We start from the raw sequence: 20,761 nt of genomic DNA on the forward strand, positions 1-20,761 counted from the left end.
TGCCAGTTTTCAAAATTTCTCAGATTTTTGGAGCTCTTCTTTTGCTATTTTTGATGCCCTAGCCCCCTAATTCCCGATTTGCCTTGGAATGAAACCTGGACTGCTCTAGATTAAATGTCTGAAATGTTTTGCTAAAGGCCTTTTTTTGTGTTACTTATTACTCTTCTTTATAATGTCTCTCTCTCTCTTTTTTTTTTTGGTATTTAACCAATTGCCTCTTTGCCTCATCGGTGAACCCCAGTTAATGTGACAGATGTCTCTTAGTCTGACAGCGTTGGCTATGGTGGAAGAGGGAGACGAAGAAAGGAATGTTTGTTTGTATCGCATATTCTAAGATAGAGGGTGGGGAGTTTCTAATAACCAGAATTCCTGCACATCTGAAAAGTAGTTAATTTTTGTTTGTTTTCAACCTTCTGATGACAGTATGACATAATACGTTATATACCTCCCTCTCTTGGTGAACAGAGTTTAAGAAAAATTTCTTGACTGCATTACTCTGGATGAAGAATTTATATTGTGCGTGCGATAGAGCTGGTGTGGAACACGGGCTGAATTTGTGTTGACCTCAAACAAACACTGGCACTTCCTGTCTTTAACTAAATCTCTTTTCAGTTTGCTTGGTTTACAGTAGTTAAAGTCAGACTGCCTGGGTTTAGATACCATCTTTGTGACCTTGGGCAAGTTACCTAACATCACACTGAAATGCTGATAATAAGGCTGCGAGGAGGATTAAAGGACGTGATGTGAAGCATTAGCACAGTGTCTGGCACAGAGCGCGCTGCAAAGGTTAGGTATGGGCAGAACTTTTTCCTGCTGAAAGAGGCATTTGGCAAAGTTCAGCTATGCAAATGATAGTCATTGTTGTAACTACCACCCCCGCTGACTTCAGTGTTTTTTGACTCTTTATGAGTATTCATATTCCTGATATAATTTAAATTAACCATTTGTTCTGAAAAGTGGATATTGTTGTATTCTATGATAATACTTGTAATTCAGCTTCTGCCTCTTATGCCTATGGAAAGGAGAGCTGAGATTTCCTTATTTCCAAACCCAGCCTATTGCCTCCCTGAAACGTTCAGCCTTTCCTGGAAATATTTGGCTTTGGTGCCACTGCGTACGCTGTTTGGGCCCTGCCTTTCTGATTTCTTCTCATCTCAGACTCTTCTTTTATCTTCCCGGGGTCAGTTTCATTGCATTTAGGATCCTGTTCTCAGGTCGTGTTCTCTTCATATATTCTGTCCTTGGCACTGTCATTTACCCTTATAGTCCTGACAAAAGTCTCTAAAACAGCAGACTCCAGCCGTGGTTTAGCTACAGTAAATTTCTGAACAGGTCTTTGTACCTTCAGTACCCTAAACTGTACTTTTCAGAAACTAAACAAACAACGCCTTCCTCCCACAGCACACACGCGCACTTAGTCCCCAGTCACCTTGATGTTACATGTTGGTAATTAACTCTTGAACTGTGAAGTCATTGCAGAGACGGTTTTTGATATTTTAGTAGCAGCATAAGTGGTAAATCATGAAGTAACCTTAGCAAAATTAAGGGATTTTCTATGCACAAAACCATTTCTCCAAAGAGATTAGTGTTTCATCTGATTTTCTTTTAAGAAGTTCTACAGTATTACGAAGCAGGTCTTTTATGTTGGTAGCAACAACATATAAGGAAGAGGGCAAGTTATCTAAGGAAAACTCAGCGTGAGTTATTAAAAACTTTTCATTATGCAATATATCAAACCTGTATAAAGTAGAGAGAATTGTACAATGGTCTCATATACCATTACCAGCTAAGTAATCATCAACTCACAGCCAGTCTTATTTCATCTATATTTATACTAACTCTCCCCTTACGTCTGGATTATTTTGAAGCAAATATCAGACATCCAATCATTTTATCAGTAAATTAGCATGTATTTCTAAAAGAAAAGGATTTTTAAAAAAATCACAATACCATTATTTCACAAAGAACATTAACTGATTTCTTAATAAGTATAACTGATTTGAATGGATGGAGGACTTGAGGGAGCATTTCTATAAGAGACACTCTCTGCTATCTTTTACAGAGTTTGCTCTATAGCTTTAAATGAAGTGATTAAAGGAAAGCCAAACTTCAGCCATAATAAGTTGACCTTTTAGTGAAATGCATGTTATTAATGTATTTAATGAGATGCATTACAAACGGCAGTGAGCGCCATGTTTCATTACAGGTCCAAAATGCAATATCATTAAAGACCTTTAATAGAAACAATGGTTGACATTTTGATATTTCCCATAAGCAAAAAAATCCAAGAACATAGTATAATGTAATATAAATATAGAGGCAGTGTTGGAATTTTTTACTTGCCTAAGAGTGTAAAAACAAATTCCATTGTTAATAAATTACATTTTGTTTGCTCCCCCTCACCTTCCCACCTATAGTTCCTACTCATCCTTTTATCTCTCTCTGGCCCTTCCCCTGGCACCCCTCAACTATTTTGATTGAATAGACTAAAAATTTTAATGCTATTTGACATCCGTACTAATAGATACCATAAAGAATAGCTTACCAGTTTTTGAGTAAGTCATGGGCAACCATAGAGTCTTGATAATGTTTCTGTTTTGTTTTTAAATTTTATTTATTTTTAAGTAGGCAGTATATTCACATGGCTCAAAATTCAAAAAAGATACAAACAACTATATAGAACCCTCCTTTCCACTCTTGTAACCCCACCGTCCGGTTCTCTATCCTATTCCGGTTCTCTATCCTATTGGCAACCAATATTCTCAGCAAACTCCTCCCCTTTTTAATTACTTAGTTGCCTTAGGTGACAAATTCATGAACATCTATTTCGGTTTTCTTTCAATTAACACTTTATGGGTTCATGGCAGAGTTCTCACAAATGATCTGTAGAACTCTGAAATAGTCTTAATTACTTGGAATAGATTTAAGTATTGCTTGGGATGAAGGCACTTGCAAGCTTCTCTAAGAGCAGCATTGTATAGAATTAAGGACCCTTATCACCATGGACTTCATCTAGCCAAGATGATGTAAGATTGATCTTTTTGTTTCAGCTGGTGGCTATCACTTTTTTAAATAGCTTTACTGTTCTAATTATAAAATTATGTCATGTTTACTTCAGAAATTCAGGAAATACATAAAAGCATAAAGAAGAAAATAAGGATTACCTGTATGTAATCCTGCTGCCCAGAGGTAATCACACTTGTCATTTTGATGAATATCCTTTCAGACCTTTTTCTGTGCTTACACACACACACACACACACACCCTTTTTTAAAACCAAAATGGAATCTTATAAATATGTACTATTTTGTAAGCTTATTTTTTCTACTTAATATATCACTTCATGTCAGTATATTTAGATGTACATCAGCATTTTCAGTGGCTACAGAATATTCCATTTTATAGATTTACTGCAATTTGTTTAACCAATCTGTGTTGATGGATGCTTAGGTTGATTCTGGTTTTCACTTTTATGAAGCATGCTTTGATAAACATCCTCGTACATACATATCTGTGCAATTTGTCTAAAAGTAGCACTGTCCAGTAGAAATATAATGCAAGCCACATGTGTAACTTTAAATTGTCTAGTAACCACATTAAAAAAATGTAAAAAGAGGTAAAATTAATTTTTGTAATATTTTATTGAACCCAATATATAAAAAAATTTGTTATAATTTTAACATGTAGTCAGTATACAAATATAAATGAGTTATTTTATGTACATTTTTTCATGTTAAGTCTTAGAAATCCAAAGTGTATTTTATATTTACAGTGCATCTCAAAATTTGGACTAACTACATTTTGGGTGCTCAATACTCGCATGTGGCTAGTGGATACTGTATTGGACAGCACAGGTCTATATTCCCTGGAAATGCAGTTGCTAGGACAAGGAATCATATGGTATTTTTTTTAGAAAGGCTTTTGGAATATGTTCAGAAATTGGCCCTAGAAGAATTGTAACAATTGAAATTTTCATCTGTAAGTTATTTTCCTGCAGTCCTACCACCACAGAGTATTATTGATCTCTTATTTTTCCTAAACTGTAGGTGGGAAATGGAAGCAACCATTTCTTGATAACTTTCTGTTTGATATTTACATAATACCTGTTGACTTAGCATTGAAATGTATGCTATGTTTTGTCTATTTATTAGAGAATGAACTCTGTGTCGGAAGACTTTTGGTCCCTCTTGAGCTACTACCTAATTTGTCCAACCTGGTTAATTATCCACTTATATTATGTAGAGAGTAAAGTTGGGTTACAGAGTAAGTACTTTTCCAAAGTAACCAAGTAGTGGAACCAGGATGAGAGTGTCAGATTCTTCTGCAGTGATTCCAGCTACCCTGAAAAGATGAGACTTAACAGATGGGTCACGGAGCTGCGAAAGTTTCAAAACTACAGAAACCAGTCTAGTCCGAAAATTTGTTTTGTTTTGGGTTTGTTAGGAATTAGGGTTGTCTTCAGCTTCAGAAACAATCCTTAGTACTAATGAGTTCAATAAGGCAGCGGCCCTGACTTGTAGTAGCTTGTAGGAGTTCAAGTAGGATCACTCTATCCGATATTCACCGTGAAGTTGTACACATCACTAAATGTCGGACCCTCTATGGACATTTAATTAGCTCACCTTTCACTATATGTCTGGCCAAAAGGAAAAGGGGGAGGGAAACAGCTTAAATAGTGCCAGCAATTCTGCCTCCCCTTTTACTGAGTGAGTGTGTGCCCTGGAGTAAGCATGAGAGGGCAGGTGGAATCTGCTTTTGTATCAATTATTTTTTGTTCCTGAATACTTCTCATCAGACAGACTATGAATTTAGTGTTTAAAGTTATATCATGCAGTCTTTATACAGCATGATCCCTAAGCACAATCATCTAAGGTTAATCAGTGAAGCAGCTGCATGCTCTGGTGTTTGAGGGGAGAAACTACGTTGAACTAGAGGAGAGACAGCATGGTGCTCAACTCTATGGGCAATTTTAGGGATTTTTAAAGCAGTTTTGTCAGAACTTGATTTTTGTTTTATGCTCAGACTTTAGAACCTAACTACTGCATGAAATGCTATTCTAATTTATTATTATTTATGTCTTAAAACCTATTCTTGAATCATCTTACTAAAATTATACATGAGTGTGATAAATACTACAGAAGCATTCTGGAAGACAAGAGTCCTTTGCCTTATATCCAGTCTCATTCTTTTTTTTAAATATATTTTTTATTAATTTTAGAGAGAGAGGAAGGGAGAGGGAAAGATAGAAACATCAATGAGAGAGAGTCATGGATCGGCTGCGTCCTGCACGCCCGCTGCTGAGGATCGAGCCCACAGCCCAGGCCTTCCAGGTCCATAGGTCAATGCTCAACCACTGAGCACACCAGCCAGACGACAATTAAATTTTTAATTATTTTGTTGTATTTTTGGAATCCATAGGATTTATGTTTATATCTCTAGTTAACATGTTTTGTTTCTACTTGATTTTTCAGTTTTAGGCATTATCTATTGACTCATTATGAAAATGAGGATTTAGCTCTCATCCACCCCCTTCCCCTTGGCAATCACCACACTGTTGTCTGTGTTTCTTTCTTTCTCGATCAATCCCTCCCTCCCATCCAGCCCTCCAACCCCCTCACCCCACTCTGACAGCTGTCAGCCTGCTCTCTATGAATCTGTCTCTGTTTTGTTTGTTCATTGTGTTCATTGGATTCCATATATGAGTGAGATCATGTGATACTTGTCTTTCTCTGACTGGCTTACCTCACTCAGCATAATGCTCTCTAGGTCTATCCATGCTATCATAACGGGTAAGATTTTCTTCTTTTTTATGGCAGAGTAATATTCCATTGTATAAATATACCTTATGTTTCTTTTATCCACTAATCCACTGATGGACACTTGGGCTGCTTTCAAGTCTTCTTTGAATGTTTTTATTTCACATATGTTCTTAAGGGTTCTTTGTGCAGAGTCTGTTTCGTCCAAGCTTCTATAACATGTTAGATGTTTTCCTCAGATATGTGGTGCTCCTGTGCTCTCTGTTGACTTTTAAAAGTAGGGTACCCAAAAGTTGATTAGAAGCTTTGTATGTTTAGATAGGGCTCTTTGTCTGTGGTTGCCATTGTAGTGACCTATCTGGGTCATATGGGGAACCCCACTATCTTTAGATCTTTGCTCTTCATGGGATCACTGTTGCTAGGGGACTTCTGGTCTCAGCCTGGCTGCCAACATTCTAGGAGGTGGGTAACCTGGGGATTTCAGCATTCAATCTGTGGACTTCAACTTATTCCTGTTTTTTTAAGTGATCTCCTGTCCAGAGACCTTATGTTAACTCTCTTCAAAGGATAAACCTCTAAACTTCTGCCTGAGTAACTGGTAACCACTGGTAACTGAAACCATAGAAAGCAAAACTACAGATAAGGAGGGGACTACTGTACATGTTTTTGTATGTACATATACTTTCACTTCTCCAGGATAACAGAATGAAATGGCTGGGTCACATGGTAAGTATATGTTTAATTTTTAAAGAAATTGCCAAGCTGTTTTCCAAAGTGGTTATACCATTTTACAGTCCAGTCTCACCAGCAGCATGTAAGAGCTCCAGTTGCTTCACATCCCCATAAATATGTGCAATGGTCAGTCTTTTTCATTTTAGACATTCTTGTAGTTGTTTCATCCATTGGCTTTTTAGCTTACCAAACTGAGTTGCTGTCATCTCTCTCATACTTTGTCCTTTCTTTGTGGGTTTATTAATTTTAAAAGTTACTTTAATCAGTGGAATAGAATAGAGAGTTCAGAAATAGAGTCTTCCAAATATGGGTAATTGACTTTTTACAAAGGTGCAAAGTCAGCTCAGTTGAGACAGGATAGTCTTTTCTGTTCTATGCTAGAACAATAGTACATTCATTTGCAAAAAATGACCTTCAATCTGTAGCTCACACTTTAGACAAAAATTGACATGACATAGATCATTGACTTAAATGTAAAAAATAAAACTATAAGGTGAAGAACACATGGGAGGAAAAAATTCTCATGACTACATTAGGCAAAGAATTCTCAGATATGTCACCAAAAGTATAATCTATGAAAGAACAAATTGGTGATTGGGCTAAATCAGAATTAAAATCTTTTGCTCTGTGAAAGATATGTTAACAGAATGGAAAGACAAGCTATAGACCTAAAGAAAACATTTCCAAATTACATATTCAACGAAAGAGTTGTGTTCAGAACATATAAAGAACTCTCAAAACCCAACAATAAAAAATACCCATTAAAAAATACCACAAGCCCTGGCTGGTGTGACTCGGTTGGGCTTTGTCCTGTGCACCGAATCGAACTGTGCCAGTTCGATTCCCAATCAGAGCACATGCCCGGGTTGCATGAAAGAGGCAGCCAATCGATGCTTTGCTCTCACATCAATGTTTCTCTCTCCCTCTCCTTCCCACTCTCTCTAAAAATCAATAATATATATACATATGTAAAGATTTGGACAGAAACTTCACCAAGGAAGATATATGATGGCAAGTAAGCACATGAAAAGATGTTTAACATAATCATTAGTGTTGAGGTAAATGCAAAATAAAACCACAATGAGATGCTATTATATACCTATTAAAATGGCCAAAAACAAACACCTGACAACACCAAATGTAAACAAGGATGCCCAGCAACTGGAACTTACATCCACCCATTGCTGGCGGAAATGCAAAATAGGATAGCCACCTTGGAAAACAGTTGAGCAGTTTTTTTTCATAGTTATATATTTGCCAGATGATCCAACAATCCTAGTCTTAGATACTTACCATAGAGAAATGAAAACATATGTCCACACAAAGACTTGTACATGCTTGTTTATAGCACCTTCATTCATTGTCACCCAGAACTGGAAGCAGCCCAAGTGCCCTTCAGTAGGCAAATGGATAAACAAATTCTGGTAACACTACACATCAATAAAAAGGAACAAACTGTTGATAAATGCAGAAACGTGGATGAACATCAAAGGTATTATGGCAGTGAACGACTCCAGTTTTAATAGATGATGTACATTAAAAGTTCATTCAGATGACATTCTGTAGAAGGTAAAAGTAAAGGGATGGAGAGCAGATCAATGGCTGGCAGAGTTAGGGGCGGGGAAGGGGCAGCCCTGCTTTCTTCTTTGTTTCCTCTAAGTTTCTATTTTCCTCTTCAGTAGCCTCATTTCCTTGGAGTGTTTCCCACCTGTTTTTCCAAAGTGGCTCACCGCTGAACCCTTGTAGTTCAGCTTGTGAACATTTTGCTTGGATTGAGGGAGGGGCTATAAACAGTTGTGAGCTGATTCCCAGATAACTCTGGGAATATTTCTTATGGTAATGGATACGTGATACAGTACTTCTAGGGATGGAAGATTGGGCTACATCAACCTATGGTGTCATTTTTGCTTGAAATATGTATCTTTGGTACTAAAACCTTACCCAGAAGAGACTAATAGATTACACAGGGCTTCTAGATTTTGATGTGGGTTAGAACTGAAAAATGAGATGTCTTTAAACTCTTTTTCCTTCTCTCTTTGATAAGTGATATAATGTGGTTTGGACACTCAGAGATTCCTGAGATTCCAGGTTCTGGTTGATGATTTACTGCAAAATTGCTTATAAATTGAAGTAGAAAATGTTTTGCAGACCTGGCAGCTTTCTGGCTTCACACCCATTTGTCACCCAGCATTTCCCTTTGTGTATAGAACAAGAATTAATTAGGCTGCACTGCAGGAAAAGTTTATGGCTATAATTTATATAGGATGAATTTCTTTTTAAAGAGACAGCATTGTTTTGTTATACCTGTATACATATGTGTGTATGTATAGAGAGTGGCTTTCCCCCCTTAAAGCAGTGTTTGTGAGCTTCTGGAGTAAGTGGTTCTGCTTAATGCAAGATGTTGAAGGAATAGATGCTTTGTAGTGATTGCTTTTGGATTGAATTGTTGGCTTTTGTTCCTGGTTTTTAAGTTCATTGTATACTGGTGAGCAGCACTGTTTAGGTTTGCACTTTAGACGTTGGTTGGAATTGTCTGGTTTTGAGAGCTTTGTATTTTGGTCTCTTTCAAGACTCACGATTCTGTGGGGTTGTTGTTGTTTTTTGGTTTTTTTTTTAGGGTCTTGCTCATTCAATTAATGTTTTCATAATCAATGCAAGTCAGAACTTGCAATTTGTTCCTGATTTGCACATTAAAGAGCTCCATTAATTAAGAATCCTGGTGTTTGGCATGTTCCCGCAGGATCTGTGCATTATTTACATGGTAAAAGTGCAAGATGCAAGTTTCTCAGTGTATGGCAATTGCAGTTAATCCTGCTTCCCTCCCTCCCTCCCTCCCTCCCTCCCTCCCTCCCTCCCTCCCTCCCTCCCTCCCTTTTGCTTGCGAATAACAGTTAATTCACAACTCATTGAAACTCCTTAGGAATACATTGTGCCAGAATAAGAACAAGTGATCCAAATGAGGGGGCCACAGTGAAAGAGCAGAAAGTAAGTCCTTTGTTTAAAGGGGAAAACTCCCCTGGAAGACACAGAGAATTATTTATGTTTTGTTTTTTGTTGGTTGTTGCACTTGGCTCAGTGTAGGAGGTGTAATAGTGTTGAGTTGTAATTCTGTTTATTCTGAATTTGCAGATTTTTTCTCTCAATAATAGTAGTTGCACTGATAAGTGAAATTGCCTTTCATAGCTCAGATAACCCCAGAAATTTTGACAAACATACCCCTGTGTTTATGTCAAGTAAGCTGTTTCATACTATTCCTATTTTTAGTTGCTTTTTTATTAAATGACTTTCCATAGTGTTTGGGTTCTGTTACCATTAGGAAGCCTTGGTCTGAGACTGAGGTGGTCTCCATCTTGGTGTCTGAGAGGGTGTAAATAGCAATTGGAAACATGAAGTAGATCACTGGTTCATCAGGCTCCTTCTTTCCAGTTTTAACCATGGCTAATGCTTACCTACTCATAATGTATTTTCCTAATGTAGCTAGTCTATTTTTAAAAATACTGTGTGAAGCTGCAAAGCATTTTTCAAAAGTGTAGAGCCATTTTGCCCCCTGAAATTATGAATTTGCTAGAGATTTTATGTCACTTAATTTAATTTTTCCTTATGCTCTTTCATTATGATATATATATTATCTATCATCTATCTATCTTTACATATATATAAAATCTTTACTATAAAATATATATATATAAGCCCCGACCAGGTAGCTCAGTTGGTTAGAGCATCATCCTGATACACCAAGTTTGTGAGTTCGATCCACGGTCAGGGCACATATAAGAATCAACCAATGAATGCATAAATAAGTGGAACTACAAATTGATATTTCCTTTTCTCTCTCTCTCTTTCCCTCTCTCCTCCTCCCTCCCTCTCTCCCTTCCTCTCTTCCTGTCTCTCTCTAAAAATAAATAAATATATAAAAACAGTATAGATGTATGTAAAGGAGAAAGTAAAAGTTCCCCCACTTTCCTAAATCCCTGCACTTCCTCCTCAGAAGAAACAAGGTGGGGTATATTATTTCAGACATTTTAATGTGTACATGTTATCTCCCACTAGATTTATTTTTCCATTGTTTTAATTCAAGTTTGACAAGAAGAGGAGATGGGGTGGGGGTGGGTGGTTGGCAGGTGGTGTGAGGGGGCATGAAACAGGTTATAAAGCTACTTATGAATTATCTTAGAGAAAGTCTGTATCATGATACCTTTAAGATAGAATTCTCTCTTGATTATTGTAATTATTATAACTTATCCCCAAGTAAGTTTTCCCATATGACTTGATTTGAAAATTTGTTGTACTTGGACAAAACTGGACTCTAGCTGAGTTCTTTGATAATTTTTAATTACCTTTCATATAATATTGATTGTTTTGCTCAGTGTTTAGTCTCAGATCTACCAGATTCTTTTCCTTGGGACAGTTGAGTAAATTTGCCTCTGGATAAATCCAAAATGCTACTATTTTGAGAAAAGTTCTTATTAGTTATTCATACTGTTTTATGTGAGGGGAATTTTTATAGGTAGAGAAGCTGTTCCGACAGTTTTAAGGGGTCTTACATCCTAAAGATGGTACATAACCTAGGCTACATAAATGTCAGCAATTGTGAGGGTTGGGAGAAGGGCAGGGACAAATGTTTTAACTCAAGTAATTATAAAGCATTTCTGGTGCCCTCAGTATGACTTATAAGATACAAAAACATGAATGGAAAGCCATCAAATGTGACATTTTGAGAATCAGGATAATCATTTTACGTCTATCTTGGTCTTTTTATTGTGCAAGTATAATGCTAGGTGCCCGTATACACTAACAATAATAAAAGTAGCTCCCTTTTGTTAATGGTGCACTGCTCCCCATGTACTGTATTAAGTTTTTTACAAATCTCTCATTTAGTTCTCACAGTAGCCTGTGAAATAGGTGCTAATAACTGTGCTGCACATATGAAGAAATCCAGTCTTGGAGAGGTCAGTAATTTGCTTAAGGTCACACAGAGGCAAAGCTAGTCCAGAAACGGAGGTTCGCTATGCTTCGGAGCCTCTGCTCGTGTCCAATCACTATATATAGAGTTTAACTATTTTGTTTTATTTTATTTTTTTCAAGAAAGTGTGAGGTAATAAAGGCCAAAGCTTAAAGGAATGAAGTCAGGAGAGCTATGGAGATGAATTTGTTGTGAAACACACTTACCAGAGTGCAAGTAGTAAATGCATCCTTCAATTTTTCTAAAGGTTTTTCCTACATACTGCTTTTTCAGTAAGAGAGCTAGAAGGGCCCTCGGGAAATCAGCTGATCGAGTTGCTCTGCTATAGGCAGATAAGACATTTTTTAAGTGATAAAGAAATAAACAGGTGGTTTTTTTCCTTATAAATGTAGTACATATTCATTATATAAAATTTAGAAAGTGGCCAAGCAAAAGTAAGGAAATAATCTTCCTTAATCTCAGCAACTCTAGAGTTAATAATTTTTAATATTTTGGTGTATGATATGTATATCTTTCTTAGTTTTCTCCCTCCTATGGGTATGTAGTTAGAACAGAAATGGAACTATATTCAATATTGCAATCTATTTTTTCTACTTAACAGAGATCTTGAATATTTTTCCATGTCATTAAATATTTTTCTGCAACATTTTTAATTGATTTGAGAAGAGAAAGAGAGAGAGAGAGACACACACACACACACACATCTATGTGAGGAGAGAGATGTCGATTGGTTGCCTCCTGCACTCACCCCGACCAGGCTGGGGGTCAAACCTGTGACCCTTCCATGTGAGGGCCGACACTGTAACCACTGAGCCAGGCCTGCTGTGCTACAGCATTATTTTTAATGACAACATACTCTTTCCATCATATGGATAGTATAACCAGTTCTTTATTGTTGGACATTTGGATTGTTTCAGTTTTTTATAATGTAATAAATGTCATTGTTACTAAATCTTTGCTTATATCCATGATTACAAAATAAATTTCTGCGTGTGGAATTAGTATGTGTTCCAAGGATACACAAAATTTTTAGGCTTTTGATCTGTATTACCAGTTCACCCTCCAGAAAAGTTGTATTTGTTTACATTGTTACATTCTTTATATGAATGTCCGTTTCCCTTATCCTTGTCAACACTGGATTAAAATTGTTTTTTTTCATCTTTTTCAATTTGAGAGATGGGAAATGGTTTCTGCTTATTTTAATTTACATTTCCCAGTGCTTAATGAGGGTAAACATTTTTCCCTTTACATTTATTGGTCATTGGTATTTCTTTTGTGAATCATACAGGGAAAATTTTAAACTAGTTATAGGGGTGGATGATCTCCTTGTCAATCAAACTTCTGGCCACCCCTAATCTCTCCTGTTTTTATTTTAATGTTTCTTCTTGTTTGATTTTCTGTCGACAGAAAGAATTACATCTACCTTAGAAGACTGCTTTGTATTCTGAAATATATTTAGTCTTAATTGCCTTTTAAAAAATCATAAAAATAAAATTTGTTTGTAGTAAAAACATTTTTTTCCAATAGTACTGACCACCACCCCTGACAGCACTGGAATATGTGACCTGGGTTGGGGAAGTCCTCTTTTCCCCTACTCTTGATAGTACTTTTCAGAGATGACCATATTTAGCAAGTTGGTGTGTATCTTTCCAGATACTTTGTCAATTTAAACTTTTTTAAAGCCATAGATGAGATTACGCTTTCCATCTTTCCATGTTAAAGAATATAAATCTACTTTTTCTTTCTTTAAAATCAATACTTTGCTATCTTTGTTTTCTTTTCCTTTTTCCCCTGAAGTATTTTAAAGTAAATTATGATCATTATTCCAATTTGCCTTCAAATACTTCTGTAAATGGCTTTTTAAAAATGAGGATGTTTCTTTTTTTTTTTTTAAATATATCTTTATTGATTTCAGAGAGAGGAAAGGAGAGGGAGAGAGAGAGACAGAAACATCAATGATGAGAGTCATTAATCAAGCCCGCAACCAGGCATGTGCCCTGACCGGGAATAGAACCCTGATCGCCTGGATCCCAGGTCGATGCTCAACCTCTGAGCCACGCCCGGCTGGGCAAAAAATGAGGATGTTTCTTAATGTAACATTATCATCTTGCCTAACCAAATTAATACTTCCTAATAATCCTAATAATATGTGCACTCCGTATTCGGATTACTTCAGTTATCCTAAAACATATTTTATACTTTAGTTTATTCAAACCATGTTTCATTTATACTTACACTTTTCAAAAGCTACACAGAAAGTTATCTGGCTAAACTAAATTAATTTAACCAATCTCCTGTACATGGTACTTGAGATGTTGGCAGTTTTTACCCATTATAAACATTGTTATAATTTTATTAACCAGTATCAGCCCAGTCAATTTAATTTAAAAAAAAAAACAACGTTAAAAATAATGTTTTTGTACCTGAGTCTTTGCTTTCTTATCTTTTTTGTTAGGATTAATTTCCAGAAGTGGAATAGTAGGGTCAGGAAATATGCATGTGTAAAACTGATATATTTTGCCAGATTGCTTTCTGCACATGTACTAATTAAACTCTTATCAGTTGTATATGGAGAGTGCCCTTTCCTTACATTCTTGCCAGCATCACACATTATCAGAAAAATATCTTTTTTTGTTTTTTGTTGTTTTGTTTTTTGTGAGGCTAAGCATCTTTTCTGATATATTTGGCCATTTGAATGTTGGATATTATCAATCCATTTCTTAACATTCACTTCTTCAGATTAAGCATTCCTTTATCTTGTTTTACAGGACCAGCCTGCTATCCATATCATTTGGGCTTCCTTTAGTTTTCCACTGTGTTTTTTTAAGTGTGGGAACCAAATTTGGATATAAAATTTTAACAGAGCCTCACTAGTGTGTGTGTTTTTTTAGTTGTGTAAGGGTATTGGAGAGGGCAGTTCTGTCACTTTTTAGTAACAGAAACTTTATTACACTTAGTTTCCCAGGTAGTGTTGTACCCATAAGTATACATTGATCTAGAAAATTGAAAAATGGGCGGGTATTTTTTTAAGCTTCTAGGAGTGTTTCATTTTCTTCATTTGTATAATAGTAGTATAATAATAGTACCTAATCAAAGGATCGTTGTGAGGATTTAAATGAGTTAATACATATAAAGTGCTTAGGGGCTAGTGCCTGCTACTTAGTAGGCTCTTAGTAATGTTAACTGTTAAACTTCATAGTGATAGTACAGCCTTTTCTTAGACTGTAGCTCTGTGGCCACAGTATTTGTTTCCCTCTTCTTAATAGGGCTATGTAAATAAATTCTAGTGCTGCACTTACAGTTAGTTCTTTGATGACTTGAATTGTGTGTAGGAAAAGTATGTGCCAAGGAAAACATTAGCGTCATTTTCATTCCGTCATTCAGTCAGCAACATGGAGTCTGCCATTTGCCAACAGCAAGCGCCCCGAGGCTCACAGTCCTTGCCTCAAGGAGCTCACAGTAAGGTGTAGAGATAGGTAAGCCAGTTTTAAAACATAATGAATTTAAGTTTTTGTTTTTTTGGGGTTTTTTTACATGAAAGCTACCTCTCAAAGTGGGTTGGCAAATAAACAATGCTTAGTCTTACTAATATTAAAAAACACACAAATAAAATAAACTTTTATTGTCTGAACCTCAGCTTATCCCTCTAAGTGATGATAACTACTAAATCTTCATGAGAATACATTGTAACATTTGTAGGTTCTTAAATCTGGTAAGATGATTTTGAGACTCTTAGGAGTAACCTCTACTTCTTATAGTTGATGCGTTATAATAAGGAAGAAGTTCAGTTCGATTACTTTGCTTCTGTTAACAAAGGTCAGCTTGTGGAGGGTACGTAGTTAATAGATACGTGATCCACAGTTTGTTTGCTTGTCAGCATTTAGATCTGGAAATGATGGTGTAATCAGATGCCCTGCCATGTGACTTAGGCATCATTTGTTGGGAACTAAAATATTATAGGATACTTTTTATAGCACAGGCCATGTGTTGGATGCTAGAGTGACAGGATGAGATCTCTGCTATCGAGCAGCTAACAGTGTAGTGAAATCAGACTCATGGTACAATATGATAAGTGTGGTAGCAGTGACATGAGTGATACTGAGAAAGGAGTGATTAATTGTGCACGGGAATCCTCATTTTCAAAAAGGTATTCTCTGAATCCCCATTTTCAAACAAGTTATTTCCAGACCTCTACTCAATGGAGAATTTGAGCATTTACTTAGGGATAGTTTCACTACCTAAGAGGCTGTTTATTTAAAGGCTATTTAATATGAAGGGATCAGACTATTTTATATAAAACAGAGAGGGTTACTTGGATTGTGGTTCTAATTTTATTTTTAATAAGTTTCCTTACTTTAAAGTTAAGTTTAAATTTTAATAGTATTTTAAATTATGAAAGTAATATATGCATATAAAATATTCAAACAGTTCAAAAGTCTAATCAGATAAAAATGACAGTATCCCCACTCTCCCTGGGTAACTCCTGCTAGACAGTTTAAACAATTACCTGTAAATAAACTTGGATTTGAAGTGCCTCGTATTCTTAGCGTTTACTTTTCTGTTTAAAGGGGGGAAATCAATTTCCCTTTTTAGGGAAGTACTCCAGAGCAATGGAGGTTGTCTAGGAACTGTGAAGTGGAAGGTAACTGTAGTGGATTTCGGAAGTACATTGATCAGTTAGATTGCTGTGTCCTATAGGGCTTTTTAAGGATTTATTGACACACTTCATCAAGGTGTTTGAGAGAGCATTCAGGGAGACCTAAGAAATTCTGCAGTTCTTTTTCCCCCTTATAAATTCATGCCTGGTCAGAAATTACAGCTTGAGTGGGATGTCCCTCCACAGAACTCAAACGCACACTATCTATCATGCTACTTAGTGTGGCAGTAATGTAAAATGTTAAGGATTTTTTCTTTTTGTTTCTTTCTGTGAGGGGCTCACCCAACATATTTTATCACATGTCTCTTCATCTCTCCCTTATTTCAACTTCCACTTACTCCCCCAATTCCCCACATCATTCTCTTAAGAGAAAAAAATAAGTTTTGCCCACTGAGTCCTCTTTCTTATTTGATTTAATATGTCTTGGGCTGAATGTTTCTCACAAAAACACTTTGCATTCTGAATTAGCCTCTCAAAGCTTTTTCTCCATAGACCCCTCCATAGATTGCGTGCCTTCTACTGTGTACCCTCGGAGGTATGAAAACCCAAGTCTGCTTTTGGCTTAGCTGTCATGATTTAGAATATAAGTCCCCATGCTCTGCTTTGAAAAGTTATCCCAGTGGTTATTTTGTACCATTAAAAAAAATTCTGCCTTTGGTCTACAGAATCAGCCAACACACTGGGACAGAACTCCGTATACTATTTCAGGTAAAACCACTGTCCTCATGATAGCACAGCCGTGTTTCCACATCTGGGGATCTGTGTGTGCACACACCTGTATATGTGTATACATACATGGATATATAAAAATTCTCGTTGGACACACATTGGAAATGATAACAGCTCATCCATATGGCTGGTGTTAAGGAATTTGTAACCTGCAGTCCTCTTTCTTACTGGTAACGCCATTCTGCTTGGGGAATATAGAACAAGCCGGAACAGTAATACTGACAATTTGGAATTATGACACAGTGGAGCCTTCACGTAATTCTTTGTTGAAGAAGTTAGGGCCTAAATGTTAAGGCTTATTGTTATTCTGAGTTGATAATCTCTGCCTTGCTTTAATAATTTTTCCTCATGCCTGGGTAGCCCGCGAGTTGCACAATAATCACTCACACAGCTTTGTAATCAATGCCCAAAGTAATAGGATTCCTCTGGCCACCGGCAATTAATAAATTTGTGTCTTTTTTAAAACACTAGCAAGTCGGGCCTGAAATACGACTGACTGGCTCTCCTCATTTGCATATTTATTGCAGTGGAAAAATTCTTACCAGATGATTGATGCTGAGCCTGCCTCTTGAATTCCAAGCAGCACATTATTATGAAATGAAAAATGCCGGCCATACAGTTGATTAAAGTTGAAGACAGTGGAATCGGTGTTTTTTAAGATTGTGGGAGAATTAAAGGCATATTTTAATAGATGTTGACAAGAAGTGAACTAACAAAAGCAAAGCAAAGGATTTGCTTGAAAAGATTTAATCAAACGTCTTTCTTGGGGGATTAATTGCCGGGGATGACTAGTGCAAGTGGCAGGCTTGTGTGGATTTGAATGAAAAGTATTGTTCTCAGGCCAATATATTGTGTGTCATTTTGACCTATAGTTTAGCTCTAGTTCTAGAGTTACTTTTGAAGGAGGAAAAAAATATGCCCTTGTAATCTGTACATTCTAGTTCAATATATTTATCTGGGGGTAATAGGAGTGTGGGAATTTATACTTGTACATAAATAATTGTATGTTTGCATATTGTTCTAAAAATAACTGGATAGATATTTAAAAACTGATAAGGTAAGCTTTATTTTACTTTATACATTCACTCTTCCTGTTGCCCCCCCATCCCCTTTCCAGAAGTTTTACATATTGGTTTATAATCTAATTAATGAACTGTACGCCCATGTCCAAACTTATTCTCTGCCTACAATTTTGTTTTTGTTGGACAGCCTAGATGAATCAGGGAAAAAAATAAAGCTGTTAGGTGAAAATGGTTTTTAGATTGGTGACATTTTCTATATAGAATGTTTGCATATGGGTAGCATGTAAATGAATACTTAATATAGGGCTCTGAGTACTAGTTCAGCCCTAGTGCTGTAGATCAGTACAAGCAGAGCTTAAGATTTTCGCCATGTGAAAATGATGCCTTTTTATGGTAATATTCTTTCCACTTCTATAGCATTTTAAAATTTGTAAAACACCTTAATATATTAAAAACATTATTTTTCACCTTCATTCGGTGAGATAAACAGGCAAAGGATTATCTACATTTTATAGATGAGAAAATTGAAACTCAAAGAGATAAAATGACTAGTTAGTGATAGTGTCAGTTAGAATACAGGGTTCCTGACCCTGAGTAAAGTACTCTTTCCATTTATTCTCAACTTGGAAAATTGTTCCTAAAGCTAGTGCCTAGACTTTTAGGTTGAATCTTGGTAACATGTGAGGCATATGTCTTTCTTAATCTCCTTTTAAGGGAAAGGCCTCTGGAAATGCACCGTGTAGGACAAAATAAACATATATCCTTGACAGTCTCCATTTTTTTGTTTGTTTGTGTGTTTGTTTTGACCATGTTCCAAGAGGGAGAGAGAAGAAAGTATATGCACATCTGCTGCTTTTTAAAACTTTTAACCCTAACAGTAATTGGGTGAAAAATTGGGGGTGAATTAGAAACTGTTGATTCCATTCTCTTTATTATTCATAGGGTTGGACAAATAGAATTCAGCCCTACATGAATGATAAAGAGGGTTTGTTTGATTTCAGTTTGGTTTTTGGCTGGGATGAATTCATTGTTGGCTTTGAGCCACCAGGAGAGGGTCTCCCCTCACTCTTGTCAGCTGTGGCTTTGAGGAGGCCTACCATGTCCAGCAAAAGATCGCTCATTGTCTCCTCAGGTTTTACATAAAATCTTATTAGGGGAAGGAAATGTGGCTCTAATATTGCAAAGAAACAAGAATTGGGTTCTTTTAAATCTCTTTACAGGAAGTTGTCTGTTGTCCATGTGTTGGCCACTAGTGACTTTACTTTGATAAACTTTTTTTTTTTTTTTTTTGGTGGTTAGAAGCACAGAATTGCAGATTTCATCTCTGGTAGGTCTCTTGACACTTTGATGCATGGTGGTGCTATCCCTGAATGGAGCTTAAATACTTCAGGGCTACTTTCTGACTGGGTGAAGGGGTGTATAAAATGAGAACATATGAGAGAGTATTAACAGAAAGGCACACTTTGATTTACTGATATTGGCTCTCTGCTTTCTTGTTGGATTGATAGGCTGTCTAATATATCTGCAATGGATTTTTTAAAACTGACTTGAACAAAATAAAAGGGCTTGTATAGCTATTTGAGAGTGGCCCTTAAAAGTAGTAGTCTTCCGTCGGATGTTTTCACAATTCTTAGTTATGCTACATGTTAGAGTCAAATTATGACTTGCTTGTTGGGGGCAAACAGCTATAAACATTATGGACTGCTTTGCAGCTTCCCTGCATGGTTCTTGATTTCATATTTTAGATCATGACACATGGTATCTTGCTGAAGTAAGGGACAGGCACTTACATTTTCTGTTCTTTTTAATTTTTATTGTGGTGAAAAATGCATAATAAAATTTACCTTACTAACCGTTTCTAAGTTTACAATTCAATAGTGTTAAGTATATTCACATTCTTGTGCAACCAATCTCCAGAACCTTTTAATCTTGCATAGCTGAAAATGTATATAATTCATTAAACAACAACTCTGCATTTCCCTGTGCCCCAACCCCTGGCAACCGCCTTTCAACTTTCTGTTTCTATGAACTTGACTACTCTAGGTACCTCATATAAGTGGAATGATACAGTATTTGTCTTTTTGTGACTTAATTTCATTTAGCATAGTGTCCTCAAGGTTTATCCATATTGCAACATGTATTAGAATTTCCTTCTTTTTAAAGGCTGAATAATATCCCCCCCCCCCATTCTTTTTGACTAGGCTCTCAAATTTGAGGGATTATAGATTATTTTGTCTAAATAGAAATGAACTTGGATGGTAGAATTATTTATTATACTCTGGTCTTGGGATTTTTTAAAGTATTTTTTTAAATTGTGGTAAAATCTACATGACATGAAATTTACCATTTTAACCATTTTGAAGTACACAACTCAGTATCAGTAAGTACATTCACACTGTTACCCAACCATCACCGTCACCGTCACCCATCTCCAGAACTTCTCTCATGGTCCAAACTGAAACTGTATCCTTTAAACAGTAAGCCCCCAGTCCCCCTCCCTTCAGCCCCTGGCAACCACCATTCGACTTCCTATCTCTATGATTGTGACTATTTTAGGTACCTCATGTAAGTGGAATCCTATAGTATATGCCCTTTTGAACTTCACTTAGCATAATATTTTCAAGGTTAGGTCTTGGGAATTTTGAAAACTACTTTGCAAATGCAAAATTGATTTGTGGTTTCACTTTGGAAAACATGGGTCCTGTCTCTTAAGATACAGCCATTTCTAGAAAAGAAGTTAAAAATAGTGGTTAATACATAGAATTTGGATGAGATGAGAGTTCTACATTTTCATGGGCTTCCTTCCAAGTATTAGCATCTCTTCTATTTTCTTAAGGTTCTTGCTATAATATATACTTTCAGAACCTTTGCTACTTGGGATATCTTATCAATTCTCAGGTCT

The 20,761-nt window shown here is 36.3% G+C and overlaps 1 protein-coding gene across 1 annotated transcript in view; it reads left to right on the forward strand.

Moving 5' to 3' along the window:
• Positions 1-20,761, forward strand: part of AATF (apoptosis antagonizing transcription factor) — a 75,979-nt gene that overhangs the window by 5,466 nt on the left and 49,752 nt on the right. The window lies entirely within an intron of this gene.

This window comes from Miniopterus schreibersii (genome assembly GCF_964146895.1).
Source record: "Miniopterus schreibersii genome assembly, chromosome: 16".
Lineage (NCBI taxonomy): Eukaryota > Metazoa > Chordata > Mammalia > Chiroptera > Miniopteridae > Miniopterus > Miniopterus schreibersii.